This window comes from Macaca fascicularis, chromosome 11, assembly GCF_037993035.2.
Source record: "Macaca fascicularis isolate 582-1 chromosome 11, T2T-MFA8v1.1".
NCBI lineage: Eukaryota > Metazoa > Chordata > Mammalia > Primates > Cercopithecidae > Macaca > Macaca fascicularis.
Window position 1 is genome coordinate 67,547,086 of NC_088385.1, and position 18,220 is coordinate 67,565,305.

An 18,220-nucleotide genomic window follows, 5' to 3' on the forward strand; every position below is an offset into this window, starting at 1 on the left:
GGACCTCCAGCAAACTCCAGCAGACCTGCAGCAGAGGGACCTGACTGTTAGAAGGAAAACTGAAAAACAGAAAAGAATAGCATCAACATCAACAAAAAGGAAGTCCACAAAGAAACCCATCCAAATGTCACCAACATCAAAGATAAATCCACAAAGATGAGAAAACCCAGTGCAAAGAGGCTAAAAATTCCAAAAACCAGAATGCCTCTTCTCCTCCAAAAGATCACAGCTCCTCACAAGCAAGGGAACAAAACTGGATGGAGAATAAGTTTGATGAATTGACAGAAGTAGGCTTCAGAAGATGGGTAATACCAAACTCCTCTGAGCTAAAGGAGCATGTTCTAACCCAATGCAAGGAAGCTAAGAAACTTGAAAAAAGATTAAAGGAGTTGCTAACCAGAATAAACAGTTTAGAGAAGAACATAAAACAGCTGATGGAGCTGAAAAACACAATATGAGGACTTTGTGAAGCGTACACAAGTATGAGTAGCCGAATGGATCAAGTGGAAGAAAGAATATCAGAGATTGAAGATCAACTTAATGAAATAAAGCATGAAGACAAGATCAGAGAAGAAAGAATGAAAAGAAACAAACAAAGCCTCCAAGAAATATGGGACTATGTGAAAAGACCAAACCCACATTGTACCAAAAAGTGATGGGTAGAATGGAACCAAGTTGAAAAACACTCTTCAGGATATTATACAGAGGACCTTCCCCAACCTAGCAAGACAGGTCAACATTCAAATTCAGGAAATACAGAGAAGACCACAAAGATACTCCTTGAGAAGAACAACCCCAAGGCACATAATCATCAGATTCACCACGGCTGAAATAGAGGACAAAAATGATAAGTGCAGCCAGAGAGAAAGATTGGGTTACCCACAAAGGGAAGCCCATCAAACTAACAGCGGATCTCTCTGCAGAACCCTACAAGCAAGAAGTCAATGGAGGCCGATATTCAACATTCTTAAGGAACAGAATTTTCAACCCAGAAATTTTATATTCAGCCAAACTAAGCTTCATAAGTGAAGGAGAAATAAAATCCTCTACAGACAAGCAAATGCTGAGAGATTTTTGTCACTATCAGGCCTGCCTTACAAGAGCTCCTGCAGTAAGCACTAAAGATGGAAATAAAAAAAGGCAGTAATTGCCACAGCAAAAAATACCAAATTGTAAACACCATCAACACTATGAAGAAATTGTATCAACTAACGGGCAAAACAACCAACTAGCATCATAATGGCAGGATCACATTCACACATAACAATATTAACCTTAAATGTAAACTGGCTAAATGCCCCAATTAAAAAACACAGACTGGCAAATCAGATAAAGAGTCAAGACCCATCGATGTGCTGTATTCAAGAGACACATCACATGTGGAAGGACATACATAGGCTCAAAATAAAGGGATGGAGAAATATTTACCAAGCAAATAGAAAGTAAAAGAAAGCAGGAGTTGCAACCCTAGTCTCTGACAAAACAGACTTTAAACCAACAAAGACCAAAAAAGGCAAAGAAGGGCATTACATAATGGTAAAGGGATAAATGCAACAAGAAGAGCTAACTATCCTAAATGTATACACACCAATACAGGAGCAGCCAGATTCATAAAGCAAGTTCTTAGAGACCCACAAAGAGACTTACACTCCCTCACAATAATAGTGGGAGACTTTAACACTGACTGCACTGTGAATATTAGATCAATGAGACAGAAAATTAACATGTATATTCAGGATGTGAACTCAAGTCTGGACCAAGCAGACCTAACAGACATCTACAGAACTCTCCACCCGAAATCAACAGAATATACATTCTTCTCAGCACCACATCACAGTTATTCTAAAATTGGCCACATAATTGGAAGTAAAACACTCCTCAGGAAATGGAAAAGAACAGAAAGCAAAACAAACAGCCTTTCACACCACAGTGCAATCAAATTAGAACTGAGGATTAAGAAACTCACTCAAAACTGCACAACTACATGGAAACTGAACAACCTGCTCCTAAATGACTACTGGGTAAATAATGAAATTAAGGCAGAAACAAATCCTTTGAAACCAAGGAGAGCAAAGACACAATGTACCAGAATCTCTGGGACACAGTTAAAGCAGTGTTTAGAGGAAAATTTATACTGCTAAATGCCCACAGGACAAAGCAGGAAAGATCTAAAATTGACCCCCTAACATCACAATTAAAAGAACTAAAGAAGGAAGAACAAACAAATTCAAAAGCTAGCAGAAGACAAGACATAACTAAGATCAGAGCATAACTGAAAGAGATAGAGACATGAAAAACCCTTCAAAAAATTAATGAATCCAGGAGCTGATTTTTGAAAAGATCAACAAAATAGATAGAACACTACCCAAAATAATAAAGAAGAAAAGAGAGAAGAATCAAATAGACACAATAAAAATAATAAAGGGGATATCACCATTGATGCCACAGAAATACAAGCTACCATCAGAGAATACTATAAACAACTCTACACAAATGTACTAGAAAATCTAGAAGAAATGGATAAATTCCTGAACATATACACCCTCCCAAGACTAAAGCAGGAAAAAGTCGATTCCTGAGTAGACCAATAACAAGTTCTGAAATTGAGGCAGTAATCAATAGCCTACCAACCCAAAAAAGTCCAGGATCAGACAGATTCACAGCCAAATTCTACCAGAGGTACAAAGAGGAGCTGGTACGATTCCTTCTGAAACTATTCCAAACAACAGTAAAAGATGGACTCCTTCCTAACTCATTTTATGAGGTCAACATCATCCTGATACCAAAACCTGGCAGAGACAACAACAACAACAAAATTTCATGCCAATATCCCTGATGAGTATCAATGTGAACATTCTTAATAAAATACTGGCAAACCAAAACCAACAACACATCAAAAAGCTTATCCACCATTGTAAAATTAAACAAATTTACAAGAAAAAAACAACTTTATCAAAAAGTGAGTGAAGGATATGAACAGACACTTGTCAAAAGAAGACATTTATGCAGCCAACAATCAGATGAAAAAAGCTGATCATCACTGGTCATTAGAGAAATGTAAATCAAAGCCACAATGAGATACCATCTCATGCCAGTTAGAATGGTGATCATTAAAAAGTCAGGAAACAACAGGTGCTGGAGACGATGTGGAAAATTAGGAACACTTTTACACAATTGATGGGGGTGTAAATTAGTTCAGTCATTGTGGAAGACAGTGTGGCAGTTCCTCAAGGATCTAGTACCAGAAATACTATTTTACCCAGCAATCCCATTACTGGATGTATACCCAAAGGACTATAAATCATTCTACTATAAAGACACATGCACACATGTGTTTATTGCAGCACTGTTCAAAATAGCATAGACTTGGAACCAACCCAAATTCTCATCAATGATAGACTGAATAAAGAAAATCTGGCACATATACCCCATGGAATACTATGCTGCCACAAAAAAGGATGAATTCATGTCCTTTGCTGGGATATGGATGAAGCTGAAAACCATCATTCTCAGCAAACTAACACAAGAACAGAAAGCCAAACACTGCATGTTCTCACTCATAAGTGGGAGTTGAACAATGAGAACACATGGACACTGGGAGGGGAACATCACATACCGGGGCCTGTCAGAGAGTGGGGAACTAGGGTATGGATAGCATTGAGAGAAATACTTAATGTAGATGATGGGTTGATGGGTGCAGCAAATCACTATGGCACGTGTATACCTATGTAACAAATCTGCACATCCTGCACATATTTCCCAGAACTTAACGTAAAATACAAAAAAAAAAAAAAAAAAAAAAAGGAAAGAAAGGAAAAAGGAAAAGGAAATGAAACAGCCAGCCAATGTACTGGAAAATCAAACAACATACTTCTTAACAGTGCATATATATAAATCATACATGTAAACCAAAATGTGTCTGAGACAAGTCTCAATCAATGTAGAAGTTTATTTTGCCAAGGTTAAGGACATGCCCATGACAGCCTCAGGAGGTTTTGCCAACATGTGCCAAAGGGGATAGGGCACATGGTTTGGTTTTATACATTTTACGAAGACATAAAACATCAATTAATACGTGAAAGATGTACACTGGTTCAGTCTAGACAATCAGGACAACATGAAGTGGGGACATCCAAGTCATAGGTGGATTCAAAAATCTTCCAGTTGGGCATTGGTTGAAAGAGTTTTCTTAAAGACCTGGAAACCATAGAAAAGAGGGTGTTGGTTAAGATAATGGTTGTGGAGACCAATGTTCTTATGCAGATGAAGCCTTCAGGTAGCAGACTTCAGAGAGAATAGATTGTGTATATTTCTTATCACACTTATAAAGGTGCCAGACTCTTTATCTTATTCCAGGAGAGTTAATTGTCTCCTGGATCAGGGGAAAGACCTTAAAAGGAAAAGCAATTCTCTACAGAATGTAGATTTTTCCCCAAAAGAGACAGCTTTGCAGGGCGTTTTTAAAATAAGTAAATATATTTCAGTTTAAAATATTTTGATTTCTCTCAGAATCTGCTATTGATCATGTGATGCCATACTAGAGTCAAGCTGAAACTTGCTTTCTTAAGGCATTCTTCCTGCAAAAATGTCTTAAAATATCTGTTTTAATGTTAATGCTGGTCAACTGCGCCTGAGTTCCAAATGCAGGAGGACATAAAGGTGTATGTTTGACTTCCCCTTCCTATCATGACTTGAACTAGTTTTTCAGGTTAACTTTGCAATGTCGTTGGCAGAAAGAATGGGTCCTTTCAGATGGTTGGGGGAGCTTATGATTTTATATTTTAGTTTACAATTCATTTGATAAGGGTCTAATATCCAGAACATATAAAGAATACTTATAACTCTACAACATGGGATCAGCATCCTCATTAGAAAATAGTCATAATACTTAATAGACACTTTCCCAAAGAAGGTATACAGATGCACAAAAGACAATAAAGAGATTTTCAACATTATTACTTATCGGGAATATGCAAATCAAAACTTTAATGAGACAATATTTTATATCCTCTAGCATGGCAATAACAATAATAATACAGAAAATAATACATATTGGTAAGGATGTGGAGAATTTGGAAGTCTCATAGTTTCCTGGTGGGAATATAGAATGGTTTAGCCTCTATGAAAAAGAAGCCTGGTAGTTGCTCTAATAGTTAAACATAAAATAAACATATGACCCCAAACTGTCACTCCTAGGCCTACACCCCAAATAATTAAAAACAGGTACTCAAATACGTACATCTTGACACATGTCACAGAAGAACTTTTACAATAGTTGAAAGCTGGAAACAACTTAAGTGTCTTTCAACAATGAATGACTAAACAAATGTGGCAATACTTAGAGTATTATTCAGCTTTAACAATAATGAAGTATTGATACCTATTTTAATGTGACTGAAACTAAAAACCTTATGCTAAGTGAAAGAAGCCTGATACAAAGTTCATATAGAGACGGAAAGCTGATTGATAGTTGTCAGGGCCTGGAGAAAGAGGGGAATATGGAATAAGTGCTTAATATGTATGGGATTTTCTGGGGAGTATGATGAAAATGTTTTGGAACTAGATAGAGACAGTTGTTGTACAACATCATGATTTTACTAAATGCCACTTATTCATTTACTTGGAAATTGTTAATTTCATGTAAATTTTACCTCAATTATGAAAAATTAAATGGAGTTTTAGAAATGATCCATATGTTACTCAGGAAACTTGGCAAATCAGTTTTGCTAAGAGTCAAAAGGTTAAAGCACTAATAATGAGAAGAGGCTAGATCAGCCAAATAAAGAAAAGAAATCCTTAAGGACAAGAGCACAGCTGTCCAAAACCACCTAGCATTAGATGTTAAGGGGGTCTAGATGTCCTCTCACAAAGATGGAAAAAAACCAAACTTCTGTTACTGCATTGTCTAACATATAAAGTGAAGACGTGAAGCATTGTAGTGGCGATGGTTCTATGAATATATTTTGGATTGAATTGTGTCTCCCAAAAATTTATATGTTGAAGTCCTAACTTCCAGTATCTCAAAATTTGACTATATTTGGCAATTGGGTCTTCACAAAGAAAGCTAACATTAAATGAGGTGATATGGATGGGCCCTACTCCAACATGACTGGTGTCATTCATGTTTAGCATAGTCTATGGCTGCATTATTTGCAATGCATTGATTTGTATATGGTTTATAGGAATATTCTGGGAGCATGAGACAATATATTTCTAATTATAGTTTATAGTTATGTTATAAGCAATGTAACTTCTTATTACATAGTTTAATGCATTCTATATCATCAACCTAATATATGTCATTGGAACCTCTGCATGTACAGATAATTGTATATGGAATATTTATAGCTTCTGTAGGTGCATTCACTTCACTCAGATAAAACAGGTAAGAAGTAAAAATCATGCAATTTATCTCTTTCATATTCAAAAGCATAGTGGAGAAAATTTATTTAGTGAGGCTGGAGGCACATACCTTTTAGAGAATGACTTATTTACTAGTATTATTTTATTTCAAGAGGAACAAGTAGAGGGAATTTACATGTGGCGATTGAGATTACATGCAATTACCAAAACCTTTTAAAAACTATTTGATATTCAACTGATTTCATGATTTACTTCTATTTGTAATAAATACTATATCAATAATTGTTTCTGATAGATATCTATAATGCAAAGTTATATAAAAGCTAATTCCACTTTTAATGTAGAAATGTATTCAAATTAATGTAAAGAAATAGTGTTTCATTGGAAGTTAATTTCACTAATGGATAAAAGTATTAAATTCAAGAAAGTAACTGAAATTTTAAGGAAGAAGGATTATTTTATGGTCAAAGTTATTTGCAGTTGTCTCTGTGAAGAATGAGAGTGATTAAACCACATAACACATAGTGATTTCTAAATCTCAAAGAAGCTAGAACAAAAAGTGTTCTCCTATGTTTTACAGAATTTCTGAAATGAGTTATTCACTCTAATGGGTGGTCATTCTGTTAATATGCAAGGCAAGCACAGCATTCTAATCTACCTTATTTCTGTGTATGCATGGCAGGCCTTGTGAAGAATTTAGCCTGCCATTAAAACAATGAAAGCCTTTGGAAATTATGAGCCATATTTGCTGCTGACTATAATTTAAATTTCCAAGGTTTTAAAATAAAATTCCTTTCAATTAACAGTGCTTAATAATGTATTGCAGTTGGATAAAAATTGTAGCAAGGCAAGCCATAAAGATAGTTAAGCTAATCTTTAACAATATTTCTTAATATCAGTGTAAGTAAATTTGTAGCTATGGGAGATGTAATATAATGTTAGAACCCTCAGAATAACTATCTAAATGTCATCTCAATGAGAGATAACTTGTGATGTACATATAAATACACTTAAATTGTTTGTTTCAAGGAGAGAAAAGGAAATGGCTTTTATTTTTTATTATTGTATTATTGTTTAGAGACAAGGTCTCCCTCTTTTACCCAATCTGGAGTGCAGTGGTGCAATCAGAGCTCACTTCAAACTTGACCTCCTGAGCGCCAATGATCTCCCCGCCTTAGCCTTCTGGGTAGTTGGGACTACACGTATGACACTACATTCAGCTAACTTTTGTTTACTTTTTTGTAGAGATGGGGGTCTTACTCTGTTGCTCATGCTTGTCTTGAACTCCTGGCTTCAAGTCATCTTCCTGCCTATGCCTTCCAAACTATCGGGATTACAGGGGTGAGCCACCATGCCCAGCCCCAAACAGCTTTTATTTGATGTATGAGGGTTTTCAATGATTAGAAATAGAAAATACTTGTTAAGTGCAAAATTTTGTAATAAAAGTAAACTAAAGTTCAATCAAAGAAAGTCATGCCTAGAGGAAAATACATGATAGCAAAATTTGGACAAATATGATTATGCAGCCAAATCTTGATTGGGTCTCCAATAATATGTTAAAACAATAAAAACAGCAATAACATCAACAAATTAGCAAGCAAAAATACTGATCTGCTAGATGTAATTTAAGCATAAGAAAGTAAAATTCTAACACATTCTGTAAATCACCGTGGAACTTAATTTTTCATTTCAAGAAAAAGGCTTAAAATCTAATTTGACACACCATCATGCTGTATAGCAGTAGTCCCCCTTATCTGTGATTTCAGCTTTCGTGGTTTTAATTACCCATGGTTACTGGGGACTGAAAACATTACATACAATAAGATATCTTGAGAGAGAGAGTACATTCACATTTTTTATTACAATATATTGTTATAATAGTTCTAGTTTATTATTAACTATAATTAGCTCGTACTGTGCCTAATTTATCAATTAATTTTTATCAGAGGTGTGAGGTATATAAAAATCATTATATGTATATAGGTTTGATACTATCTGCAGCTTCAGGCATCCGGGGGGTCCTGGAATGTATCCCTGTTAGATAAGCAGAGCTACTCTATCTATTTTATCACCTCAGGTTTCTCAAAGGGAATTTATTACCCTTAACCTCAAGTATTTTGCATGAATTTATATAACTGCACCAAGATTTTGCGTTCTCAACGAAGTTGTTAGCTTAATCAGAAAAAAGATAGATAGGTGAGAGTAGTAGTTTACTTGTGAAAATAAAAATGATGAATTACATGAAATCAGATTATATAATTTTTGAATTCAAAGAGCCCATAGAGGTCATTTAAAAATTCAGCCTCCTAGTTTTACAGATGGAGAAGCAGGAATAAAATCAGTCATAGAATACAATTGCTCATGTAACTTGTTCTTTTTACATACACTTTCTTTTATTGTTCCTGAGACCTAAATCAAGGCTTATTTCCCCCCAAGGACCATACTTCATTTTTTGGTGCAGCCTAGCTTTATACAGGAAAATTTACATAAAACTATGTAGTTCCTAATTTCCTAACTCTAAATGAAGTTGACAGTATGAGCTAAACTCTAATTCCATATCACAGAACATGATGAATAAATGATAAAATATCAATTAATAAACTGTAGCTAATTGTTTTAAATCCAAAATTTTTCACACTTTATTCAAGCAGTCTAATCCTGAGAAAATAAAGACTTCTTTATACATTTTCTGCAAAGTCACTATGACAGAACTAATTTGAGTAAGGGTGTTGTTCAAGGCTAAGAATATTATTCAAAAATATAAACAAAGAAGACAATAAATTACTAAGCAGAGACAGTATATGAGACATGGGTGTGGAAATAAATGTCAGGTTGTTGAGCCAACCTTGATAAGGTAAGATGATTTCAGGAGCTCCACAAGACAAACCAAAACACAAGCTTAAAGTGGCTACAGGATTACGATCAAAATGCAATTTGCTTGTACTATAGGATTATATAACTACCTATAATCTTTCTTTCTAACTGATTTACCTCTGGGATAACCACTGCACATTCTTCATATCTACCAATATCCAGTGTTTTGGTTCTTATGACAAAAAGCATTAGGCAGCATATGCTATTTTCTTATGTATCCATTTTATTTGACCTTTTGTTGAGGAGAAGAATTTTTCTATGTTGGAAGCAAACATTCATGTTTTTACCTTCTCCTTTTTATCCCAAGTTTATTCAAATTCATGATCTTCTACTTACTACTTGTTGAATTTGTCACAAGTTTGTGATAAAAACTATTTCTTAATCAATTAAAGCAGTGTTTATGCTGTTACAAGAGTCAAGAAAAAATAAAGCATAAACATGCCTTTGAATTATAAAGCATTATAACATTACGTAGGTTTTGTATACAATTACACAACAATTAATGCCTCTTGGAATAGTATAATGAGTATGTGTGACACTGATGGAGAAGGAATATTTGCGGAATGAAAGAGTATAAAGAGCTTCTATGAAAGTTCAACATTACCTTTTTCTTGTTTTTTCTTCTTAAAAATAAATTATGGAAGAGAAAGGAAGGCAGGAAGAGATATCAGAATGATGACACACAAGAGAAAGTAATAATGGCCCAATTATTACTGGAGAAAATGGCACAAACTCATGTATTTAAGTATAAATCAATTACTTATTTGTTCCCTTATAATAACTTTAGCAAGAAGGGGACTGAAAGGAGGAAAAGACCAGAAAGAAAGCAGTATCCCACCCATCTCACAAAACAAGAAGTTGGAAGGCAGGTCACTCTCCAGTATTCTCCTTAGTAAATTTCTCTCAATCTGGAGGAGAAGTGAAAATTACTCTTTCTTTTCTGAAAGTCCCAGTCAGCAACATGAATTAATATTATTTCCAGTAATATAATTTTTCATGTGTAAAAAATTAAGTAGAATTCACAAGTACTGAAATACCTAAATCTTAAATGTACAGGTCAAATAGTTTGGACAAATGCATATGCCAGCGTAAGTCATATCCTGATCAACCAATGCTTCTGTCAACAAAGAAAGGTTATTGGTGATACTCCCCAAGCAGCCCTCTCCTCTCACCAAAGGAAACTATTTTTCTGACTCATATCAAAGTAGATGTGTGTGCATGTGTGTACGTATACATGTGTCCAGATTCTTTTTCTGTACATAGTGTCTTGGAGATTCATTTATGATGTTTATGTGTCCATGGCTCATTGCTTTTCATTGCCAGACAGTATTTCATTTATTTTTTTAGAAGCTTTGATTTATTTATGCATGCTCCATTGATAGATATTTGTGTTGTTGCTAGCTTGTTTCTGTTATGAGAAGAGACAGTATTAATCTTGAATATGCTTGGAACATGTGTTTTAATTTTTCTTGGATGAAGTTCTAGGACTGAATGGCTGTCTTATAAAGGATGTTTACATCTAATTTGCAAAACTCTGCCTAAACTTTCTCCAGAGTCATTGCACATGTTACCTTACCTCCAGCTCTTTATGAGCGTTCTGGATGCTCCATAATCTCACCAAACAAATCTAGTGTTATTAGACATTTAAAAATACTTTTAGCCTTTCTACAGATTTTATAATATATCACATTGTGTTATAATTTGTGCTTCCCCGATGTCAAATGATATATTCACATAGCATATCTAACTTTGCATAATACCTATTTGCACTTTTTACTCTATATAGTCTGAAAAGCTACAATAAATATTTCCCTAAGGCATAGTATTTTAATGGTGTTTTCTAATGACAAGAAATTTTAAAATGAGATATAGCCTAATTTTAAATTGTTTGTTGTTTTGTTTAATGGTTAGTGTTTTGAACTGACTATATGGTGCTGATCTATTTCTGTGTTATCTACTTAGTTTTTTTAGTTCTGTTGATCTATTTTTTAATTTTTGCATCAATACCACACAATCTGATTACTCTGTCATACAATAATTCTTGAAATAAGACAGCGTCAGGCCTCAGATATTGTGTTAGGTCATTTGCATTTACATATAGACTTTTAATATTCAGAATATACAAAATAACTCAACAGTAAAAACCCTCAAACAATTCCATTAAAAAGTGGACAAAGGACATGAGTAAACATTTATCAAAAATAAGTTCAAGAATTACATGAGAAAAATGTTCGACATCACTTATCATTAGAGAAATGCCAATCAAAACTGCAGTGAGATATCATCTTACCCCAGTTAGAACAGCTATTATGTAAAAGACAAGATGGATGCTGGTGAGAATGTGGGGAAAACGGAACTCTTACATATATTAATTTTACACACATTAGACACCTAGAAGTACATTGTTATCATGTTTCCTTCAATGTTGGTATATATTTAAAGAAATCAAGATGAGAAAAAAACTGCATTATATTTACCTATGTATTTATCATTTCCGATAAACATTATTCTTTCAGTAAATATTATTTTCTCTCTAGTATCATACCCTTTAATATGAACATTTTTTCAATGTTTTTTTCTCTAGTTTTAAATTTGTTCATATGTTATCATAATGCATCTTTATTTTTCACTTTTGAAAACTGTTATTTTGGTTTCATGTAAAATTCTAGGTTGATGTCCCCCTGACCAGAAGCTAAGGGGTGCCATTAGCTGTTTTCTGACTTCCATTGTTTCTGATGAAAATTCAACAGTCATGTTTATTATTCCCCTCTTTACAGGGTTTCTTTTTTCTCTTATTGTTGTTTTTTTCTTTTCTCTCTCTCTTTTGCTTATTATAATTTGGGTCTGACCTGTAATCCCAGCACTTTGGGAGGCCGAGGCGGGCAGATCATGAGGTCAGGAGATCGAGACCATCCTGACTAACATGGTGAAACCCCGTCTCTACTAAAAATACAAAAAAGTTAGCCAGGCATGGTGGTGGGCGCCTGTTGTCCCAGCTACTCAGAAAGCTGAGGCAGGAGAATGGCGTGAACCTGGGAGGAGGAGCTTGCAGTGAGGCAAGATCTCACCACTGTACTCCAGCCCGGGCGACAGAGCGAGACTCCAGATCAAAAACAAACAAACAAAAACAAACAAACAAACAAATAATAATTTGGGTCTCATATGCCTCAGTGTGTATTGTATATGTTTATGTTTGTTCAGCCTTGGGTTCAGTTACCTTATCAGATCTGTGTGTTAACATTTCTAAGCAAGTTTGAAAACTTTGGAGTCATTTTTTCATTCAATATTTTTCTGTACCAATATTTTGCTTCTCTAATTTTCTTTCAGGACTCCAATTACAAAGTGTTAGACATCTTAATATAATCCCATGAGCCATTGAGACTCTGTTCATTTACTTTATTTTTCTTATTTCTTTACTTCTCTTTTTTAAAAATTTATTACATCTTTACACTTTTGTTTGCAAATTTTCTATTTGCTAGGCAATTAATCATTTCTCATGCAGCTTTTAATCTTTTCTAAGTGCATCTAGTGGTATTTTTCTTTCAGATATTTTATTTTTTCCACTTATATTTTCCACTTGATATATTTTAAACTTTTTATTTCTCTGTTAATATTGTCCTTTTCTTTACTCATAATATTCTTTTTTCTGTTATATAAATAAACCTATTTACAATGCCTAATTTAAATTACTTATTAATTCTAACATCTGTATCTCTTTTCATTTTGCCTCTGTGATTGTTTCTTTTTTCTTGCTGTAGATTTTTTTGCCTTTCTTTGTATACATTGCACACTGGTTTTATGCTTGGTATACTAGATACTTTTGTCAGTCAGTGTTCTCCAGAAAAATAGAACCACTAGGAGATTCTGCTTACAAACTGAAGGCTTGTGGGAACCATGCATTGAACAAGACTATAGGAGCTATTTTTCCAACACATTGTGCTAACTTCACATATCTATGTTACATTTTGGTAATTCTCACAATACTTCAAACATTTTTATTTCTGTTATATCAATTATGGTTATCTGAGATCAGTGATCTTTGATGTTACTAATACCATTGTTTGGGAGTGAGTGTACCACTGTCATGTGAGACAGTGAACTTGATGGATAAGTGTTGTTTGTGTGCTGACTTCTCCATTGATCAACTGTTTCTCTATTTCTCTGCCTTTCATTGGGCCAACCTATTCCCTGAAAAATGACAATCTTAAAATTAGGTCAATTAATAACCCTACAATGATTTCTAAGTGTCCAAATGAAAGAAAAAGTTGCACATCTCTTACGTTAAATCAAAAGATAGAAATTATTAAGTGTAGTGAGGAAAGCATATCTAAAGCTGAGATTGGTCAAGAGCCTTTTGTGTCAAAGAGCTAGCCATGCTGTGGATACAAAAGTGCTACTCCAGAGAATGCACAAATAAGAAAGCAAAACAGCTTTATAGTTGGTATGGATAAATTTTTAGTGGTCTGGATAGATCAAACCAGCCACGGCATTTGCTTAAGCCAGAGCCTAATTCAGAGCAAAGCCCTCACTTCTTAAATTCTGCAACATCTCAGGGAGTTGAGGAGGCTGCAGAAGAAAAGTTTAAGCTAGTGTAGGTGGGTCATAGTTTTAAGAAGCCATCTCCATAATATGAAAGTGCAAGGTGAAGCAGTAAGTGTGGATGTAGAAGCTGCAGCAAGTTATCCAGAAGATACAGCTAAGGATGGAGATGTCTTCACTTAATAACAGATTTTCCTTTTAGACAAAAGAACTTTCTATTGGAAGAACATGCCATTTAGAACTTTCCTAAGTAGAGAGAAGTCAATGTCTGGCTTTAAAATTTCAAAGGAAAGGTTGAATCTCTGATTAGGGCCTAACGCTGCTGGTGACTTTAAGTTGAAACCAATATTCATTAACCATCCTGAAAATCCTAGGACTCCCAATAATTATCCTAAATCTACTCTGCCTGTGCTTTATGAATGGAGCAACAAAGTCTGGATTACAGCACCCATGTTTATAACATGATTTACTGAATTTTTGAAGCCCTCTTTGAGAACTACTGCTCTGAAAAAAAGATTCCTATCACAATATTACTGTTCATTGACAATGTACTTGGCCATCCAAAAGCTCCGATGGAGATGGGAAAGGTGATTAATGTTAACTTCATACCCACGAATACAACACTCATTCTCCATCCCATATATCAAATAGTAATTTTGACCCTCAAGTCTTATTATTTAAGAAATACATTTTATAAAGTTAGTGATCTCACTGATAAATCTGGTCAAAGGGAATGGAAAACTTTCTGGGGAGAATTTACTATTCTAAATACCATTCTAGAACATTTGTGATTCATGGGTGGAGGTAAAAATATCAGCATTAACATGAGTTTGGAGTAAGTTGATCCAACCCACATGAATGACTGAGGGGTTCATGACTTCAGTGGAGGAATTCACTGTCGATGTGGTGGAAATAGCAAGATACATAGAATTAGAAGTGGAGCCTGAAGATGTGACTAAATTGCTGCCATCTCATGATAAAACTTCAATGAATGAGGAGTTGCTTTTTATGGATGAACAAATAAATTGATCTTTTGAGAATAATTTGCTTCTGATGAAGATGCTGTGGACATTGTTGAAATGATAACAAAGGATTTAAAATATTCCACAAACTTAGTAAATAAAGCAGTGGCAGGATATGAAAGATTAACTTCTATTTTAAGATAAGTTCTACTGCTTGTAAAACGCTATCCAACAGCATAGAATGCTGCAGAGTAACCATTTATGAAAGGAAGAGTTAACTGATGCAGGAAACTTCACTATTGTCTTATATTAAAAAAAAAAAAAATTCACAGCCATCCCAGTCTTTTGCAACCACTATCCTGATCATTCAGCAACTATCAACATCAAGGCAGGATACTCCATCAGCAAACAGTTTACACTTGCTGAAGGCTCAAATGATTGCTAGCATTTTTTATCAATAAAGTTTTTAATAATTGAAATATATGTATTTTTCTCTTAAACATAATGCTATTGCACACTTCAGAATCTATAATATAGTGTAAATATAACTTTTATATGCTCTAGGAGACTAAACAATTTATGTGTTTGACTTTACTGCAATATTTGCTTTATTATGGTGATATGGAATAGAAGCTACAATGTCTCTGAGATATGTTTCTGTTGTGTGTGTGTATGTGAGAAAATGTGGGTGATTAATATATACATATATACATGTGTCATGAGAGTTAATTCTATACATACATATATATTATACACATATATAATTATATAAATATGGAATTAGTGCACATGATTATGGGGAATATGTGCCATAATCTGCAATCTGACAGCTGGACATCCAGGAAAGCCAGTGGTATAGTTCAGTCTCAGTCCAAAGGCCTAAAAACTAGAGGACTCAATAACGTAAATTCCAGTTTGAGAGCATAGAGATGAGATGAGATGTCCCAGCTCAACAGTGAAGCTGAAGAAAAGGAGTCCTTCTTACTCTACCTTTTGTTCTATTCAAGCCCTTAGTGGATGTGATGAGGCCCAACTATGATGGTGAAGGCAATACACTAATTTCACCAATTCAAATGCTAATCTCATCCATAAACACCCTCACAGACACATGCAGAAACAATATTTAATGTGGCCACCCCTGTGACCCACTCAAATTGACACATAAAATTAACTATCACAACGCTACATTGTTGAGATTCTGAATTCTCTTATCTTCCTTTAGAAAAGAAGGACTTTTGTTTTTGTGGCACATCTCCATGTTTTTGCCTCCTATAGTTGATCTGCCTTCTAGGCCCAATCACTAGTCTGTTTTCTCTGTTTTTCTGAACTCCTACTCTCTATTTGGTGTGTACTTTTCTATGCCACTCTGGAATGCCCCCACCTCCCCAGTAGAAAGCTAGTGTTTATTTGATACAATGGTTAATACTGAGTGTCAACTTGATTCAATTGAAGGATGCAAAGTATTGTTCCTGGGTTTCTCTGTGAGGGTGTTGCCAAAGAAGACTAACATTTGAGTCAGTAGACTAGGGGAGACAGACCCACCCCCAATCTCTACAGGCAGAATAGAAAGCAGGCAGAGGAATGTATGGAGATTAGATAGGCTTAGCACCCAAGTCTACGTTGTTCTCTGGTGCTGAATGCTTCCTGTCTTCTAACATGGGACTCCAAGTTTCTTACCTTTGAGACTCGGACTGGCTTCCTGACTCCTTAGCTTGAATACAGCCTATTGTGGGAACTCGTGATCATGTAGGTTAATACTTCTTAATAAACTCCCATATCTATCTATCTATCTATCTATCTATCTATCTATCTATCTATCTATCTATCTATCTATCTATCTACCTATCTATCTATCTATGGGTATGTTCTATTAGTTCTGTCCCTCTAGACAGTCCTGACTAATACAGATTTTGGTACCAGGAGTAGTACTAGAGAAACAGAATATTAAGGATGGAGTTCTTTTGTTGGTTTTGGGGTTTCTGTAGTTGGCCACGTAACATGATTAGACCCCAAAATACTAAGGACTCTATTCTAATAGTATGGAGAACACTGATAGTCCTTGGTGGGAACTGTTTAGAGAGTTCTGCAAAATAAGTGAATTTGACACCCCTGATTCACTGCTTATGAGAGGCAAGCAGTTTAGTGACTCTATACATAATACCTTTGACCATATGTGGAGCAACAAGGAACATGATGAAGTTGGTTGGTTGCTTCTGAGTTCACTGGGCAAAGTGATGAAAGAAAATGATGAACTCAGATATTCTGTCAACTTCAGAAGCAGATACTGAGCCTCAAATCTGCTAATATTGCCCTGAGTGAGAGTTTTATCTCCTGTAGAGAAAAAACTGAAATTGTGGAAAATCAGTGTCTGATATATGGTACTCTGTTTCTCCCAAAGCCAGGATTCATGGGTTCAGAAATCAAGGGGTGGAAGTGGAAGTGGCACCACTCCCTGTCACCCCTAGTGATCCACTAACAAAATTTTTGCTTCCCGTTCCCACGACATTAAGTTCTGCTGGACAAGAGGTCTTAGTTCCAGAGGGAGGAACGCTGCCACCAGGAGACATAACAATGATTCCATTAAACCGGCAGTCAAGACTGCCACCTAGACACTTTGGGCTCCTCCTACCTTTAAGTAAACAGGCTAAGAAGAGAGTTAAAGTGTTGACTGGGGTGATTGACCCAGACTATCAAGATGAAATTGACTACTCCACAATGTAGGTAAGGAAGAGTATGTGTGGCATACAGGAGATCTCTTGGGGCATATCTTGGTATTACCATCCTCTCTGATTAAGTCAAAAAGAAACTGCAACAGCCCAATCTAGGAAGGACTGTAAATGGCCCAGACACTTCAGGAATGAAGGTCTGGGTCACTCTACCAGGAAAAAAACCATGACCTGCTGAGGTGCTTGCTGATGGTAAGGGAATGCAGAGAAGAAGGTAGTCATTAATACTAGCTATGACCACATGACCAGTTTCAGAAACAAAGACTGTAATTGTCATGAGTATTTCCTTCTTCTTTTGTTAAAAAACATGTTTGTGCCATATATACACTCGTATTAAGGAAATATCTTCATTTTATTTTTTCCTTTATCATGTGAGATAAGATTTATTGACTGCATATCAGCATTTAAGTGTTGTTAACTTCATGTAATAGCATTTGAATCGGGGATAGGTATGTTTCTGCTGGTACGAAGAACAGTTGTATCATGTTTCACATAATGATGATCTTATTGTTTTTATTTGAAGATTATGTATGATCTCAGGAGATTTGTATGGGTCCAACTTGACAAAGAGTGGACTTTTGATGGTTAAGACTGAGTGTCAACTTGATTGGATTGAGGATGCAAAGTATTGATCCTGGGTGTGTCTGTGAGGATGTTGCCAAAGCAGATTAACATTTGAGTCAGTGGACTGGGAGAGGAAGATCCACACTTATTCCGGGTGAGCACCATCTAATCAGCTGCCAGTGCAGCCAGAAT